At 32.9% G+C, this 18,016-nt stretch overlaps 1 protein-coding gene across 44 annotated transcripts in view; it reads left to right on the plus strand.

Moving 5' to 3' along the window:
- Lingo2 (leucine rich repeat and Ig domain containing 2) overlaps nucleotides 1-18,016 on the plus strand; it is a 1,208,229-nt gene that overhangs the window by 839,854 nt on the left and 350,359 nt on the right. For 31 of the 44 annotated variants that reach the window (XR_012440409.1, XR_012440405.1, XR_012440406.1 and 28 more), the window contains 2 exons: nucleotides 6,328-6,387; nucleotides 16,685-16,843. The gene's annotated coding sequence lies outside the window, so the exon portion shown is untranslated. Of the gene's footprint in view, nucleotides 1-6,327; nucleotides 6,388-7,317; nucleotides 7,639-16,684; nucleotides 16,844-16,940; nucleotides 17,060-18,016 lie in introns of those variants that run through there. The other 13 variants (XM_074051662.1, XM_074051660.1, XM_074051648.1 and 10 more) reach the window with 5 other exon arrangements.

Raw genomic sequence — 18,016 nt, forward strand, 5'->3', positions numbered from 1 at the left:
CAATTTTTCCATGGGACCCTCATTCCCTATCCCAACTTATTTCATCCAGAACAGTTCTACTTTTAGCTATTTTATGTGCTTTATTTCTAATGGTAATTTGAAAGGTTTTACTGATAAAGTTACAAAAGAGCATGTTTAATATAAATTAGAAACATTTTCAGTCACTATGATTCAATTTTTGGCTTTTTAGGACATTATTATTTAACATACATTCCGGAATGTTGTGGTTTGGGGTTTGAAGCGTCTCCCAAAAAGTCTCATGTGTTTTAGGTTTAGTCCCCTGCTAGTGGCACTATGGAGAGGTTATTGGTTCATAGTGAAATAGGGTGTCATGAAGGCCTACCTCATAATACCCTCCTAGTTGGAGGAAATAGGTCAGCAGGGTGTGGCTTTGAAGGGTGTGTCCTATCCCTGGTCTCTTCTCCCTGCTCTCTCTGCTTCCTGGCTGCTATGAGATGAGCAGCATTCCTCTCCTCGTCATGCCATCCCCCATGATGCCCTGCCTAGAAATATGGGGAAAAGCAACCATGGACCTCTGAAACAGTGAGCTAAAATATACCTTTCCTCTTTTAAATTATTTTTCAGTGTCAATAAAACTGACTAACAGAGAAAAATGCTCCTGATCACAAACTTTTCTTCCAGCTCTCCAAACTGAGATAAAAAAAGATAAGGTCACTTTAGAACTCTCCTTCTAACCCGATAATCATACCTCCTCTATGTATTCAAAGTCATACTGACAATGCATAGCATCTGAAATGTATTTTAGTAATCCGAGCCTGAAGAATAGTTGGAATGGATCTTCAGTTTCAAAATTTCACTTTTGCCTATGTAACTTTAAAAACAAATAATTAGAACACAAAAACATAGTGAAAAACATTTGTCAGAACATAATTTTTCTGCAAAGGAGAACATCTTCAACAAAAGGCTATAATGAAGGATGTATGCTATCATGTATGTGAAATAGCTTGGCTGGCACAGTGGTTTGCACAATCTAGTGGAAGAAAATTCTGAAAATGAATGAAACTAAATAAATAGAAAGCCTCCGTTGTTCTCTGTGTGGCCAGCAGGCAAGGGTAGTTACAAGTCCTCATGCTAATACTTCCTTAACATTCAATTGCCAGACTAAATGTTTATTAGGAAGGCCTTTCAGGATTTCTCAATATAAATTATACACCCTCATCTACACTCTTAAATGCTTAGTATGTGTATCAATGTCTCCTTGATCTCTTTGGTTTGAGTCATCATTGTATTTAGGATATAGAACAGTGCTTTACATACAGAAAGCATCTGGGTATATTGTTTTTATATGTGATAAATCCTTTACCTTCTCTCTGGTGACTTTCTTGACATCCTTTTACACTCCGATTTTACATTGTCCATTTTTTGCATCTCCTTTGCTATTATACCTGTATTATAAAAGTTTTCAGAGTTTCACAAATTTGCTATTATACTTCTCTGAATTCCACTTTTAACCTTACTACTGGCAATATTTTAAACCCTGAAAAGACAGTGTCTTATTAATTTTGAATTTGCTCAAATTCCAACACTAAGCTTACATATAATTGGTCTTCAATTTTACATAAAAACATATTGTCTTATCTGTTTTGTTCTTCATATGTATTTCATTATGTAATCTTATCAAAATAAGTTTTTGTACTATTTCTAAAATGGGTATATATACGAATATAGTAATATGTATTTAATAATTGCCTTTGTAACGGACATTTATGAGTACTTACTACATGCCAAATAGTAAATGCTTCATAAAAGTTTGCTCATTTAAAGTTTATGGCAATCCTACAAAATGAGAAGTATTACTATATGTATTTATAGATGAGGAACTTGAGACAAAGAAAGGTTTAGAAACTTGGGCAACAATCACATAACTAAGTGGTAAGTCATAGAACCACATTAAATTTAGATATTCTGGCCCTGGAGACCACTAACCTAACACACAAACTCTTGTGCATGTTTACCAATCACACAGCTTTATTATAATCTATGTGGAGAATGGCGTACTTTTAAAATGATGTTCATTGGCTCTAATAAATACACATAATTTAGAAATTAGACAATCGTAAAACTAAAAACCATAAGTGAAGTTTGGTTGTTTTCTAACGTGGGTGTTCTTGTGAACTTTAGGAACTATCTTCACTTCATTTGAATTACATTGGTGAGATGATATAAACCACTAAATAATTGAACAAATACTTGCTCCATCTTCCTCATTAAATCAACCTGACCATCGTTTTATTCAATCTAAGCAATAGAAATATTATTTTAAGTTACAAAAAATTTATATCCCATCAGAAAAAAAGAAACAGTTGGTCTGTTTGAAAACTTCTAGAAATGATGAGGCATAGGATACAGTTTAGGATATAAATGTTTATCCTATGAAAAGTCATACTGCATCACACCAGGGTTACCGCTCTGTTAGTCTGTCTTTGTATTGCCACCAACTGTTTTGGAATCATTAGTATGTCATAAAGTATTTTATTCCCTTGACATTTTCATCATTTTAATCTTTGTTATTTTTTTCTGCTAAAGTTCAAAAATTCAAGTTTTTAATGTGATATAAGGTGACCAAGTCCAAAGTACTCGATTAGAGTTCTGAATTTGTCATGATCATTAAGAAAATTCCAGCTCAGAGGAAGTGCTTTGGGTAAATCACTTTATCTTCCTGGGTGTTACTTTCTTCATTTGTAAAGTAAACTCAGTGCCTCGAACACAGAAGGCACTCAATTATTTCTTGCAAAAGAATCAGGAGAAGTGCAGAAGGAAGGAGTAAGAGTATATGACTAAGTTCATTTTCTGGTCTAATATTCAATGACTCTGATTCCTAGAACTTTGTGTTGAGTTTCAAGTTAGAAGGTTTGAGATTTAGTGATCAGCTTTTGCTCACACAAATGAAGGATGCAGCTGCATTCAAGTATATTATTTCATGCTACAATCATATTATAGGATTTAACATGATCAAAAATCAGTTCTAACTGATCACAGTGTTTGAAGTTCTCATGGTGTTCCGCACTTAAGTCTGTCTACCACATTTTAAGGCCTCCTTCAAATAAGAAAAATTCACATGCACATGAAAAATCCCATCAAGCCCACCAATAATGTGAATAAGACTTCCACTTAATATTCATTGACACTTCTTACATTCTCTCCGTTCCAATTTGCATTAGGGAAAGAATTTATTACTTGACACTGGTTTCATTTAAAAGCTTGAACTTGAGAAACAACTTTCTTCAAACTAAAATTTAATGCAGAATATATTTGAGGGTGATTCTGAAAGCTTTTGTGCTCTCTGCTTGGGAATCTGAGAATAGGCTATCTTAAAGAGTAGTGACAGTCATTGGCTGATTTATACATATGTAATTTCAGGAATCTGAATCCTAGAGAAAAAAAGGATATCAACTATTTCTAAAATTTAATGAATTGAAGCTTAGCAAAATCTTTCACAAAATATCATCTATTATTCTTTGGCTGAATTGTTCTTCCACAAAATACTAAAACCCCTTTTCTGGAACTTTAGGATCTTCCCTAAATTGTACTTAAAATTTTGAACGTGTAAACAAGAACACAACATCCCCCTCACTAAATATTTTCCAGACTATTTTATGTGTGAAAAGCATCCTCTTGAAATGATTCAATTTCCTAGTTTAGTAGCTATGCTTCCAGATATAATTATGTATTAGCCAAGGATATGAATCCTCTCACTTGTAATTATGTAGGCTCATTAGGAAACTGGCTGTGCAATAGGAAATCAGTGATTAAACTTTCATTCAGCATGGTTTCTTCATCAGTCCTTGGAACAGGTGTCAGAATTATTCTCTGTTGGCATTTTGCTTGGTACCTGGACTATTAATCAGTTTGTATGAAAAGTTGGGATGATTTATGGTCTCTGTCTTAGATCCTGTATATTTTGTAAGTTTTCGTGGCATTTAATGTAATAAATAACTCCCTTTGGGTCATTAAAAGCAAGAAGGTCAGGTTTTCCTTTTTTTCCTGACACAGCAGAGTTCTGATTAAGCATAAAAGGCACAAGGTGATTTCTTCTATTATTCTTATCTCCTATGGGATAAGAATAATAATAAGCCATTATTTCAAATGGTAACATCAACTGCTATCATCCACAAGTGAGTTTATTTCATATTAGTGTGTGCTAATAAATCCATAAAGTTATTTTCAAAATTATAGTAATTGTACACTGTCTTATTTAAAGGTGGAAATAGATTTTTGATAGAAGGAAGAACTTAATTTGAATCAAACCTAATGATATTGCATATGTTGCAAGCTCCTTAATCAGAACAAGACATTACAAAATGCTACATAGTACTTTTTGCATGTGAATGTTTATGACTAAAATCCTCATAGTCAGCTATTTTATAAACTTATCCTTAACTTCAAAATTTAGTTCATAATATACTTTCAATTTTTAAATTTTCATGATTTTCTTTTTCTTCCTCAAAATTTCAATCATTGAATTTCCATGAAACATTTTCCCATTCTCCTGGACACCCTCTATTACTCACTATCTTCTTTCCTTTTCGTCTTTATTGAAATGATTCACAATTTAAAAATCCCAAATTTAGGAAAACTTGTTATGAGCTTTTGTCAAAGTTTTATTTCAAAGTTTACAAGGAGAGAGGGCAGAGCTGATGAACTGAAATACTGTTTCTGATAAAGCCACTTGCAAACTAAAAAGATTGATCAGGTAATCACTTGCTGTCTGGCTCCAAGGAAAAAGAATTATTTTGTTAAACAACACAGACATCCAACTAATAGACAATGCATAGCTCCCTAATTTTAGAAGAGGCCTTAATATCATCAAAGTTTATTATTGCTTGTGAAATTTAATACTATTATAAATTTCTTCTTTACAGAAGGATGTAAATCTCTTCATTCATGAAAGTTATGTCCCTGATCAGATTTGGGACAAATTTTCTTTATCAATTACTAAAGGTAGAAGAAATTTATCAACAAAAGATTGTTAGATGAAACTTGATACTTGCATCTCATCTGTTTTAAAATAAGCTTATTGAGCCATAGTTGGCATATAATAACCTGCACATATTTCAGGTTTTTTTATGGTTGACACATGCATACAACCATGAAACTATCACCACTTTCTTCTTCAAAGGTTTTCCTCTATTTCTTTTCAGTTCTTTGTTCTTGCTTCCTTTCCCTATTCTCATGCTAACACTGAACTACTTTTATTTATTTATTTATTTTGAGACAGGGTCTTTCCATGTAGCTCAGACTGACCTAGAATTTACAGTCTTCCTGCCTCTGCCTGCTATGTGCTGGGATTGCAAGTGTGCTCTACTATGCCCTGCTAATTTTCTGCATTTTATATAAATAAAATCAAAGGATATGCACTCTTTTTTGGAAGGAGGATTTCAGGATGACCTTTTTCTTTCAGCATAATTATTTTGTGATTCATCAATGAGTTGTGTGTTTATATCAATGACTTGTGAAATAGTTTATTTCAATTGCAAAGTGTAATGCTGCTGCATAGATATAATACCATTTGATGGACATTTGGGCAAATAATTTTATTTTGACAAATAAAAAATAGCTCCATGAATACCTGTGTACAAGTTTTTGTATAAGCATATGTTCTCCTTCTATTGAGACGAATGCCTCAAAGCTGCGTGGCTGGAGCATAGTTACTGTACATTTAACTTTTTAAGAAAAACATCAAGCTGCTTTCAAAGTGGTTGCATTCTGTATATACCCAGCTGTATTGCATAAGAATTTAGATTTCTCCATATACTTGCAATTATTTGGTATGAGTAGTCTTTATGCCATGCTGGGGGTTGAACCCAGTGCTTTGCACAGTTTAAGCAAGGTATTTCACTACTTCATTACATCCCCTGGTCAGCCTTTTTATTTAATATTAGATAATCTAATATTTCTACAGTAACATTCATGGTGGTTTTTATTTGCCTTTCCCTAAGGACTAATGGTACTACTTTTTTTAAGCATCATGTGCTGGATTGCAATTATGTAGATTCTTTGCAGCTGTGTTACAGATATACTATCTTAGAAAGCTTTACCTAATCCAAAGACATAAAGTTTTTCACCCACCTAAAAGTTCTTCTTTTAGAAGCTTTGTAGTTTGTGGTTGATGCTATGGTCTGAAAATCCACATATTGAAACTTAACCACAATGCAATGATATAAAGAGTGTGGGCTTTGGGAGGTGATTAGCTCATGAGGCTCCACCCTTACAAATGAGATTAGTACCCTTACAAAAGAGGCCTGGGGTAGCTTGTGTGTCACTTCCACCATGTGAGGACTCAGCCAGTTTTCTTTGTCTTTGAAGCAGAAAATCCTGTCCAGATACCAATATGCTGGCACCTTGATCATCTCAAATTCCAGAACAGTAAGCAGTATATTCTATCATTTATAAATTCCTCTAAGGTATTTTGTTATAACAGCCTGAATAGAGTAAGATCTTGAGTTAAATTTCCTGTACTGTATGGTTTGAAGTAGGAATTAATTAAAAATTAAAATTATTTTCCTTCCTTCTGTTTATTCTTTTTGTGTTCTGATATCCAATTGTACCAGTTCCGTTTGTTGAAAAGATTAGCCTTTCTCCATTGAATTATCTACATACATTTGTTGAAAGTTGGTTGTCCCTCTATTTGTGGGTCTTTGTTTTGAACTTTCTATTTTTTTCTTGATCTAATACCTATCTGTCTTGATGTCAAAACTATATTTGATAACTTGATATATGTAGTTGTTTTTAAAAGTCTTTAAATAAGGTATTGCTAATGCTCCAACTTGTTCTTAATTTTCAAAGTGTTTTAGGTGGGCTATTCTAGTTCCATTGCATGTCAATAGGAATTTTAGAATCTATAATTATTACAAAAAATTGTACTGACAGAATTGTATTACATGTACAGAGCGATTTGGGAAAATTTACATGTAAGGAATAATGAATTTTCCAAAGAACATAGTGTACCTCCTTATTTATTTATGCCTTCTATAATTTCTTTCCAAATGTTTTGTGATTTTCAATGTATAGGTCTTGCACATATTTAGTGCAAGATTTATCCCTAATTATTTCATTTAATTTTATACTATTATAAATGGTATTGTGAGTTTTCTTAAAAATAAATTCCAATGACAAATGTTTTGCTGCTAGATTAATAGAACTAGAAGTGATTTTTATATATAGTTCTTCTATTCTTGCTAAATTCACATATTAATTTGTTTTAGTACTATTTGTGTAGATCCCAAGGGGGTATCTACTTAGATAATCATGTTCTCCTCAAATAAAGACCATTTTAATCTCTTCTTTCCAATTCAGATATCCTCTATTTCTTGGCATATTGAACTAACCGGAACCGTGAATACAATATTGAATAGAAGTAGCAGGAGTTCACATCCTTGCCTTCTTCTGATCTTAAGAGGAAAGCATTCAGTTTTTCATCATTAAGTATAATGGTAGCTGTGGGTTTTTGTAAATGTCCTTTATCAAATTGAAGTTCTTGTTCTCAGTTTGCTTATAGTTATTATTATTAATGCCTGATAGACTCATTAAATACTTTTTCTATTATATATTGAGGTGATATGTTTTTTCTTCTTTTGTTTGTTCATGTGGTTAACATGGTTCCATTGATTGCTTTCCAAATATTAAACCAGAGTTGAGTTTCTGAGATAATCTTTTTTTTTAAATTTTATTCATATGTGCATACAATGTTTGGGTCATTTCTCCCTCCTTCCCCCATCCCCTCCCTTACCCCCCTAACCCCCTCCCTCTCCCCCCCCACCCCTCGCTACCCGGCAGAAACTATTTTGCCCTTATCTCTAATTTTGTTGAAGAGAGAATATAAACAATAATAGCTGACCAAGTGTTTTTGCTAGTTGAGATAAGGATAGCTATATAGGGAGTTGACTCGCATTGATTCACATTGTACTATCTTTTTACAAATTGTTGGATTTGATTTGTGGAAATTTGGGATGTGGATTATACAATCTAAAAATTTCTGACTCTGATTAGGTTTGCAACAATTTTTTTTCAATCTACTTCAGTTTTTGTAATGTGAAATTTCAATTATTTCCTGATTTTTAAAAATTTATTGGGATGCTTCTCTCTTTCCTTCACTCCCATTTTCTATCCCCTCCCCAAACAATAACTCTATTTAACTCATTCTATTCAACAAATAATTTTGTACTTAAATAATTCCTGATTACTCTCCTTCTCAGCACTCACTTCAAAGATGAACATTGCACAGAATCCTTGGTATCAAGGAGGCCTACTAACTACTCTGTGTATGGGGGGTGGAGTTTGACATAGACATTTTTCTAAATGATACTGATTCAACACAGTAACTGGGAATGACGAGGTACCAAAGGAATCTTTACCTTTAAGTGAAGAGGTAACCCGGAAGCTAAGATTGAATTGCTGATATACAAAACAAGGAAAGTTATCACAGTTAAAAAGCATATCAAGGGCAGATAGGTAAGAAACAGCATGTCATGATTTGGAGAATGGCAAATGGTGTACACATAAAAATATGCAGATTCATAACATAAAGGACACTATATCATAGTCAAGGAATTTTTCTTTTATTCTATTGGTGATAGTGATCAGATTCATTTTTCAGATAGATTTTCCTGACTTAAGTGCAAAGCATTGGTTAATGAGGGCTGAGCTGGAGGTAGAAAATCACTTTGGATGTTAATAGTACAAAGAGATAAAGGGATGTATTCACAAGACATTAAGAGAAGAGTGAGCATGCTATTGATTGGATATTATGATGAGTAAAACCAAAAGATAATTTCCACAAATGTGGATATGTTGATGTCATTTTGTTTGTGTCTTTACCTGTTTTGTTGGCTTCTGCCATCTATATAGATGGTGACACTATTCATTGAACTGAGAGTAGGTATGAAGGAGAGTATTCAAACAGGAATGATTTCTTTCATTGTGAATTATATAAGGTTGAGGTGTTTGCCTGATAGCCAGGGAGCATGAAGATCAGGTGGTTAGAAATACAAGTCTGAAGTGCAGAGAGATTGCATAATCTGGAGAAACAGATTAACAAGTCACTTTTGTTACACCTGAATTTGACAGATCATTAAAGTGCATCAAATCCAAACACAAATCTACTGGCTTCACACATCTTTACAGATCTTAATGTACCCAAGTAAGGCCATACCTGAAGCAAAGAAAGTTTTTATCCATCCGGATAAGTGCAGAAATGCAATGATTGACCTCTCTCAGATGACTGTTAAACACTGCTATGTAACAGAAGTCATCATCTGTTAGTTACAGGTAGATGCAAATGTTTTGTGCAAGGTGACAAATGCAGATATGACTCCAAATTTTGTAAGGAAGATATCTCTTTTTGATAATCAGTTATATATAAATCACTTTTCCCTTCATGTAGGATCCAAAGTCAAATAGAATGATGCCAAACAAAGTTTAAAATCATAATGTAGATTATTTGTCTGGGCTCAAAATGAGAAAGGATTTTTGTCTTAAAGGAAGATTATTTTTGAAAGAAATATTTGAAACATAAAAATGTAAAGAGTAGTAAAGTATATTCTATGTACCCACAGCTATCCAAGTTTAATCAATGTTGGCACTTTGCTATGCTTGCTGCAGATTTTTTAGTCTTCTGCAATCCTTTCTGATTTTCTTCAATTCTCTTTTTATCCTGATGTGACCAGTGACCCGAATTTAGTGTGTATCTCTCATGGGGAAGATTTTATACTTTTTACTATATATGCTGCATTGAAATTGTATTGATCATATAAGTCTGGCCGTATTTCTGGGGTTTCTGTTCTTTGTCAATTGATCCTTTTGTCTATTGTGTCAGTACTCGAGTCCTTTTATAACTCTAACTTTATAAGTAGTATTAAAGTCAAGATTTCTAATTTTGTCACTCTTTATTTTTGTTTGGCTATTCTTTGAATTTTGAAATAAATTGTGCAATCGGATTCACAATTTCTATATAAGTAAAACTTTCTAATATTCTGGTTTTAATATATTGAATTTATAAGTCCATTTAAAGAGATTTGACATTTAAAAAGTAATGCAATCCATAAACATAGGATATCTCTTTTATTCATTTAGGTTCTCTTTAATTTTTCTCAGCAATGTTTTGTTTTTAACATAGAGGCATTAAGTGTTGTATCATAAATGACTTAGAGCTCTTCTGAACCTCATAGTTATTTTCCAAGTTCACATTGCTGTTGGTAGACTTTATTGCATTTCACTGTAGGACTCATGGAAGTTGTATCTTCAAGTCAACAGGAAGGTACTTCTGTGAAGTTTAATCTTTTTATAAAGGTTCTGGTTAGGGAAGAGACCCACCCAGGATAATCTATCTTTTGCTTAGCAAAATGTCAACTGATTAGTAATCATGAAAGTGATATTCCACCATATTCCTAAGTCTTGACCACCTCAAAAAGGAGGAGACTATGTAGGATATGTATACCAAAGGAAATAAATTTTGGACACTGTGTTGGAATTCTGCCTACTACATAAATCTTTTGGTGAATTTTCAGAAAGCTTTTATGGTTTTAAGGTACTACAATAAGTGTAGTTTTAAATTTTGTTTTCCAAGTTGTTTGCTGCTGATACATGGAAAAGAAATTCATAACTAGAGGAAAAACGGCTGGTATGTGGTTCAATCCCTGCATAATAAGTGGGAGATTTGAGTTCCAGATATGTGTGTATGTGTGTGTATATGTATGTGTATATCTTTGTTAGACTTTGATACCCAGGCAGTTTATTTGGAACCCATAGAAATATGTTTGAAAATATTTCTTTCTTTTATAGGTTTTAAAATAATTTTGGAAAGAATGGTATTTTATCTTTTAGAAATATTTGTTAGGGTTTGCTATTCTGGATTACTCTTTGTGGGAAGGTTTTTTAAATTGTGAATTCGATTTATTAGATGTAATTAACTTGCTTAACTATGGTATGCTTTTTAGGGAATTTTCATATGTTTTAAAAGGAATATCCATTTCATCTAAATTTATCAAAATTATTGTTATGCAGTTATTTAGTTATAAACAGGATCCTCTTATTATATTTCTAATGTTGTTAAGATCTGTAATGATATGATTTGCAAATATTTATAATTTTCATTTTCTCTCAGTTTTTATTATATGTATACATTTAACAATTTATTGTTATTTTTCAAAGAATCAATTTGGAACCTTATTGATTTTGTTTTTTTGTTTTCTAGTTCATGATTCTTGTTCTTAACTTTTTTATTGCTCAGGATTAATTTTATTATTTTTTTCTAGTTCCTAGGATGGAGAACTTGATCCATTGATTTGAGATCTTTCTTTTTTCATGAGACAAAATTTTTCAAATTGTACATATCATGTTGATTTCACTGAATGCCACACATTTTGATGTGTCAGATTTCCTTTATCATTTAAAGTATTTTCTTTTTCCTCAAAGTGTTCTGACCAATCCTCATTTGAGGCCCTTCCTCTTTGCATTCCCTCTTCTCAGATCCTTGGCCTGTGGATTCCAGTGACTTCATTATCCTGGAGTTACTGTGATGGCCTCCTCAGTTTTGTGAGCCATTGTCCTCCTTAGGACCTGAGGAGGAAAGAGGGCACATCTCCCTCCTCTGTGCCAGGAAAATGTTCACAAACCAGACAATGTCAGCTAATCAAAGGTCACCTCATGTGTTTCCTTTGACTCAAACACCACTGAACTGGAATATCCAACTGATGCCTAAAACTGCTACTTCATTTTTTCTATTTATCATTTTTCTAGTTATTTTTTGTAGCAGGGAAATTAAAAATATCAAGGGAAAGGAAGGAAAAAGGATAGATGTTCACTAGTTGCAGAAAGTTAGAGAATGTTACTAACTGATGCTTGATTTTAAGAAAATTAAAACAGGAATTTGGTGTATTACAATTGGCAGTTACTAGATTATAATCAAATCAGAACTAGGCATCTTTGGGCAAAGATGAAAACATGAAGAATTGTTTCTGATTGAATATCAGTCACTGGGTTCACAGCTATTGATAGAATTACCCCATATCTTGTTTTCTATCTCTTAAGAAGTTTCCAGCTGGGTTCCCAAATGAAAATAATATGAAATAGTATCAAATGTATATTTTGAAAGATTATTTCAATAATCTTTCCTAATAATGTACCTAAACATACAAAAGAAGTATCAACAAAACACCAATAAGATTATACATTTTGTCACAATCTGTCGAGACACTTTTCTCCTTTGGAAAAAAATTGGTGTGCTTTTGTGAGAGAGAGAGAGAGAGATCAGCTGTTGCTTTCAGCAAATTAAGCTCATTTAAAAATCCTCAAATCCTGTTATTTTGTGTTGGCTTTGGTGTCTTCTTTCTAAAATAAAACCTACTAAAAACATAGCTCTTTAGAAACAAGTGAATTGGAAATCGTCAAGGTTGTTTGGATGCCATGCTGAGTAAGCTGGATGAGAGGATGTTGTATTGCAAAGACAGGAACATGGTAGTTTTAGGTATTCATATAGATCCTGCCATGAGCCAAATGGCTTCTGATATGTCACTTCACTTCCCACTTTTTGTAATGGGGCAAGCAAACGTTTTGGTCATTTTTTTGTCATGTAAAATGAGCTCTACTAGAATACTTCACACATTTTTTTGAGAAAATTCAATGAGAAGCTACATATTCACACTGAGAAGTTTCAATGGTTGTTGTTGACCTCAGCCTGTTAGGAAAGAATGTGTGACTTTTTAAGTGACTAAATGACAGAAGGAATAAGACAACTTAGAGGCAATAATTTTGCAGCCAAAAAATGGTGGTATCCTCCCTTTTCTAAAAATCACTGATAAAAAGAAATAGATTTAAAATTTCTAAGGCTGAAAACTTCATAACTTTGATCATTGATAGTTGAGCTCTTCCCACATTCTTCATGGTTATGTTTTTGAGGTTTGTTTGGGAAAACGAATCACACATAAATCTTGCAAAATACATCAAGCAGTTATTTAACAAGTGCCCTGAGCTCACAGAATGCCCAGGGCTCTTCTAGTTCTGACAGCCACCCAGGGGACTTGGCAACAGACCTTCACAGTGAGATGAAACATATTCCCAAGACAATGTTTAAAGAGCAACCTATCTACAAGTACAAATCAATAGCCTATAAAATGAGAGCCTAGGTGCTGAAGGGATGCTTTGGAAAGCTTTCTTCAAAGCAATAAGATAAACTAAAAGGATGGTAGTGTTGTGCAAGAGGAGAGATCACGGATACCGAAACTCAACTGATGAAGAGCTCTTAAGGCCAGAACAAAACCAAAAAGACAGAGTTTGAACATGTGTGCATTTCTTCTAATTTTTCAAATTTTATTTTCATCTTGTTTTGCTTTAAATTCATGTGTAACATTATTTGATTTAAAACTCTTGTATCCCATACCTCCTGCCTACCATGGAAGCTTTTTCTAACATTGTCAAATATTTATTTAAAAATATTTAAGTTAACATTATTTAGCTATAATTTATAAAATAAAATGCATTCATTCAGAATTCATTTTTAAAAGAATAAAACTTTCTCAAAAACAACAAGCATTAAAAATAATTTCTTTTAGAGTACTAATTCCAGCAATACCAAAGGCTCAAAAGATATCATAGAATGAGAAAATAGAAGAAAAGCCATTTGGAAATCATGTTGATTTTAATAAAAATTACTTAATTTCTAAGAGTATTTTTCCATAAGATTACCCCTTGCTTTTTTGTTGTTGTTTTCATTGTATTCTCATTCAGTAACATACTTAGAGATAAGTGAAAACATTAATTTAAGCATACATTTCCATAATGAGAATTTGTATTAAGATACAGTTTCAAACCAATGTCATGGAATTTGTACATTTTCTGACCACATCATGGGCTTATCTTTGTAGAGACTACATGTATTTAAGTTTATGTATCATTTTTGAGAAAACAAATGGAATAACAATACAGAAACCTCCCACCCACCACATGGAAGGACATGGATTATTGTCTTGCATAGTTTAGATGGATAGCTTGTCAGTTTGAATGCAATGTATACCACAAAGGATTTTATTGTGATTCCTTATGTACAGCAATTGGAAGGTAGTGGATCTGTGTTGGATTCCAGAAATAATAATGTACTATCAAAATTTAATTGATTTGAGTCAAACATATTGATGCACATGCCTGTAATCCCAGCACTTGAGAAGCTGAGGCAGGAGGGGTGTGAGTTCAGTCAGCCTGGGTTACAAAGCAAGTTTGAAGCAGTCTTGGCTACATAGGGAGACCCTGTCTCAATAAAACAGCAGCAACAAAACCCCCAAACCAAAAACAGCAACAATCTAATTGGTTGAATTTTCTGATTAGTTTAAACTCAGCTAATGAGCTTATGGAAGAAGACTTAAAAGTGACACAAAACCATCACATCCAATGAAAATCTTGTATGTGTTAGCTATATAAATTGATCTTCCAATATTGTAGCCTTATTTTGGCCAACTGTGCTGCGCTCACTGACAAATTCATGAAATTCCTGTTCTAGATTCATAGTGGATTGGCTGTAATATAAAACTATTTATTTTGATTTTTCCTAATATTCTTGCCTTTCTTGATTATAAGAAAATTATAACAATCAGAATAGAATAGATGGTAATCTTTTCAGAGAGAATTTGTATCTTTTAATTTTGTTTCTGTAGTACCTAATCCCATGCCCAGAATGATAGAGGTGCTCAAATAAAAGGTGCAAAATAAGTGAATTACTGAATACATCAGTGATCAATAGTCAGTGGAAAGGCATCTCTACTGGAAAAAGAAATACATAGAAACTATCTCTTCTGAGAAAGGATCAATAGCATCACTTCTATATAATAAAATAAAGTCATTCTGTAAAGCAAGTAGCTATGTTGACTTTTTACTTTTTTTATACTAAATAGAAAACCAAAGTATGAGAAGTAGTGTTAGATCACAGATGATTGCTTCCAAAGCAAGTAGTTTTAAAAAATCTTCGCTTCAAAGCAAGTTTTGGAGTTTGGAAATTATGCTTATGAATGCTTTTCTGTTATCTGAATATGGCTTCTTCACTATTGTGCATAGCCTTCAGTAGACCAAAAAGATTGCCACTCATGAAAACAGGTTTGTTTTATAAAATGATTAACTTGATAATTTTCAGAGTGTTCTCAAAAAGATAAGTAGAAAATTTTCTGGCTTAAATAAAAGCAATTTGCATGTAGAAGCTGGCAAGAGTTGTAGGTTAATAAGTACCAGGGCTTGGATCAATTAGAAAATTTTAGATGTGTGTGTGTCTGTGTGTGTCTATTTGTGTCTCACCATTAGCATCAAGATGACACTAGTGTTTTAAGTCAAAGCATGGACACTTAATACTCAACTACCCATTTCTCTGTTTCTTTTTAAAGTTATTTTGAAGTGTTGTATTTAATCTGGGGAATGTGCTTGACTTTAATCCCTTGCCATTTTAGTATACTTGCTGAGATGGTACAGTAGGCTCTCTCACTGCTGTGTCTTTTAACGAAGTATCCACATTGACTTTTGGGAATGCTTAATGTTCTCATCACAGGTGCATGAGGATACATCATTTTGTAGCTTGTTAAATCAGTTCTTGCACCTGTGTCCATGAATCTGCAGAATGTAATTACTCACATGAACCCCTCCCTACAGGTTTAAACTAACCTTTCAACCCTTTCTGTATACTACTTTGAAAATGGTAATAATGGTAATAATAAATTTGTTTTTATATGTGTTACTAAATATGGTTGTTTAGCTTAAAAAATTTAATACTTATTAAAGATTATTCTGGAAAGACTACAAAGCAATTCTGTTTACAAGTACCTTTCTACATTTCTGTGGAATGGAGTTCTTTGTGTGGCAGGTATCTGTATGATAAATGTTGTTGATTGTATGTGGGAATTTCCTTCATTAATGGAAATCAAACATGCTTAGGATGTTTAAGCAACATAATTACTCAGACAGATGTAAACAAATGGCTCATTAAATATATGGTAGATTGCTACCAAATGAGTCATTTATTTGTTTTCTTAGGCTTGGTCATTTCTGTGTGCACAGATTCTGCCCACAATTTGTTTATATTACTTACTGCCTTGCAGTCTATATCTTTGATATGAATAATGGTTATTCAACTTGCAACACCTCATGCAAGCCCCTCGAAGGTATTTCTCACATTATCCTAGAGAGTTGACCCAATCTTTATAATAGAAATGCTGACAATGAAGTGTCAGAACTCACAAAGGAAACTGTCCTTGATGAATTTGGCTCCCACTGCTGACTGACTTTGCACTGTTGTAACTCACTGTGCATACTGAGAGTACTGAGTATACCTGAGAATACTATGGATAGAGTCAGAAGTACTCTGGCTACGCCAACTGGTCCCCTCCTCCACGAAGGAGAGGAAGAAGTATGCACTGCAATATGTTTTAGTTTTAATATCAATAATAATTATCAATACTGACAGCTTAAGTGTGTCAATAATAGCACAAAAAGTAGCACACACTCTGCAAAAACACCTCAAGCATAAACTTCAATCTTCCAGTTTTATGTTTATCAGTATCCTGAGTGATGTTTATAGCCCCTCACACACCTCTTTATGATTCCCTTATTGATTCAGAAGTACTGATGCCTCCTAGTCCTAGGACACGGTTCTCTATTTTTCAATTAAAATGTAGAAATATCTTGTTTGTTGCAGGTATGTTTCAAGCACTTGGCTTGTGGGACTCTGAGAGATGCTGCTGCCCATGACATGTTGGAATTATCATGATCAACCACTCAGTTTGGATTTCACCCAGTGGCCAAGAGCTTTGTGTGGTAGACAGCAAGGGCTGGATTTTTAAAAAAAGTAAACCAGGTAAGGTTCAAGGGAGACATTTATCACTCGCTCTAAGGGCTTTATTGTACTGCCAAGATGTATTGAATAATGTATAACTATTCTATTTGTTTTCTAGTTCCACTGATTAAGTTGTTGAAGAATGAGGCACCCTTGTTTTCAGGAGAATGTATATAATAATAATAGAATCCTTTTTCTCTCAAGAGAAGAGAGGGGCTATTTTAAGATATACATAAAGCAAGTATGAGAATAGTATAGGTACTAGTTTAGTGCAATAGTCCAAAATTGCAAGTTATAAAGATTTCCTTTTTAACTACTCTGAACTCTGATGTCATAGACAGTTGTATTTTTGAGGGAAAGTGTTGCTTTTAAATGTTTACATTTTACACAATATAAATATATGAGTGTCAATTCATTGCATATGATTTTAGAATTATGCTTAAAGCTACTCCAACTCAGAAAATTATACCATTTTCTGTCTTTCATTTCTTTGAAGTATCATTCTAAATTATATTCGCATATTATTTTAAATGGTGGCGATGTCATACTCTTATTAGTGTGATGCCATGAATTTAAAATATGAAACTCTTATTCAAGTCTTCTTTCACCTAATTTTTCTATTTCATTCGGGAAGTTGTTCTCAATTTTATCCACAATTTTATCAGATCTTATTTTTTCTTTAACTCTCTTCCTCCATACAACATAATTTAAACAGTCAACAATTACTTGGAATAACCACAAATTATATTCTTATCTTCTGACTTTAAGCCCACCAAAATTTTTATAGGTTTTTTTAATTTAAAACAAAGTAAGGTTTTCTTTAGGTTAAAGTATAGAAATGGCAAAAAACAGAAGTAAAATTTATTGATTTAGAAAACAGGTCAGATTGTTCTATAAGACTAATGTTTGAACTGTTAAAATTGTTTTTTTTTTTTACAAATATAGCATTTTTTTACTTTCTAAAAGTGAAATCAATAGTCAGTCACTGCATTCTAGTCTAACATAATTTAAGGATTTCTAAAGTGTTTGAAGCCCAGTAATTATCTAAAGTTACAAAACATTCCTTCCTCAATGACTAATTTGTCTATAAGATGATATCGTAAAAGTTCCAGTCATAAATTTAAAATTTTTTGGAAATAATATAGATCACCAAGCTCATGGTAGAAATCCTCATTTGGTAAACTATGCTGCTCA

This window comes from Castor canadensis, chromosome 13 (assembly GCF_047511655.1).
Source record: "Castor canadensis chromosome 13, mCasCan1.hap1v2, whole genome shotgun sequence".
Lineage (NCBI taxonomy): Eukaryota > Metazoa > Chordata > Mammalia > Rodentia > Castoridae > Castor > Castor canadensis.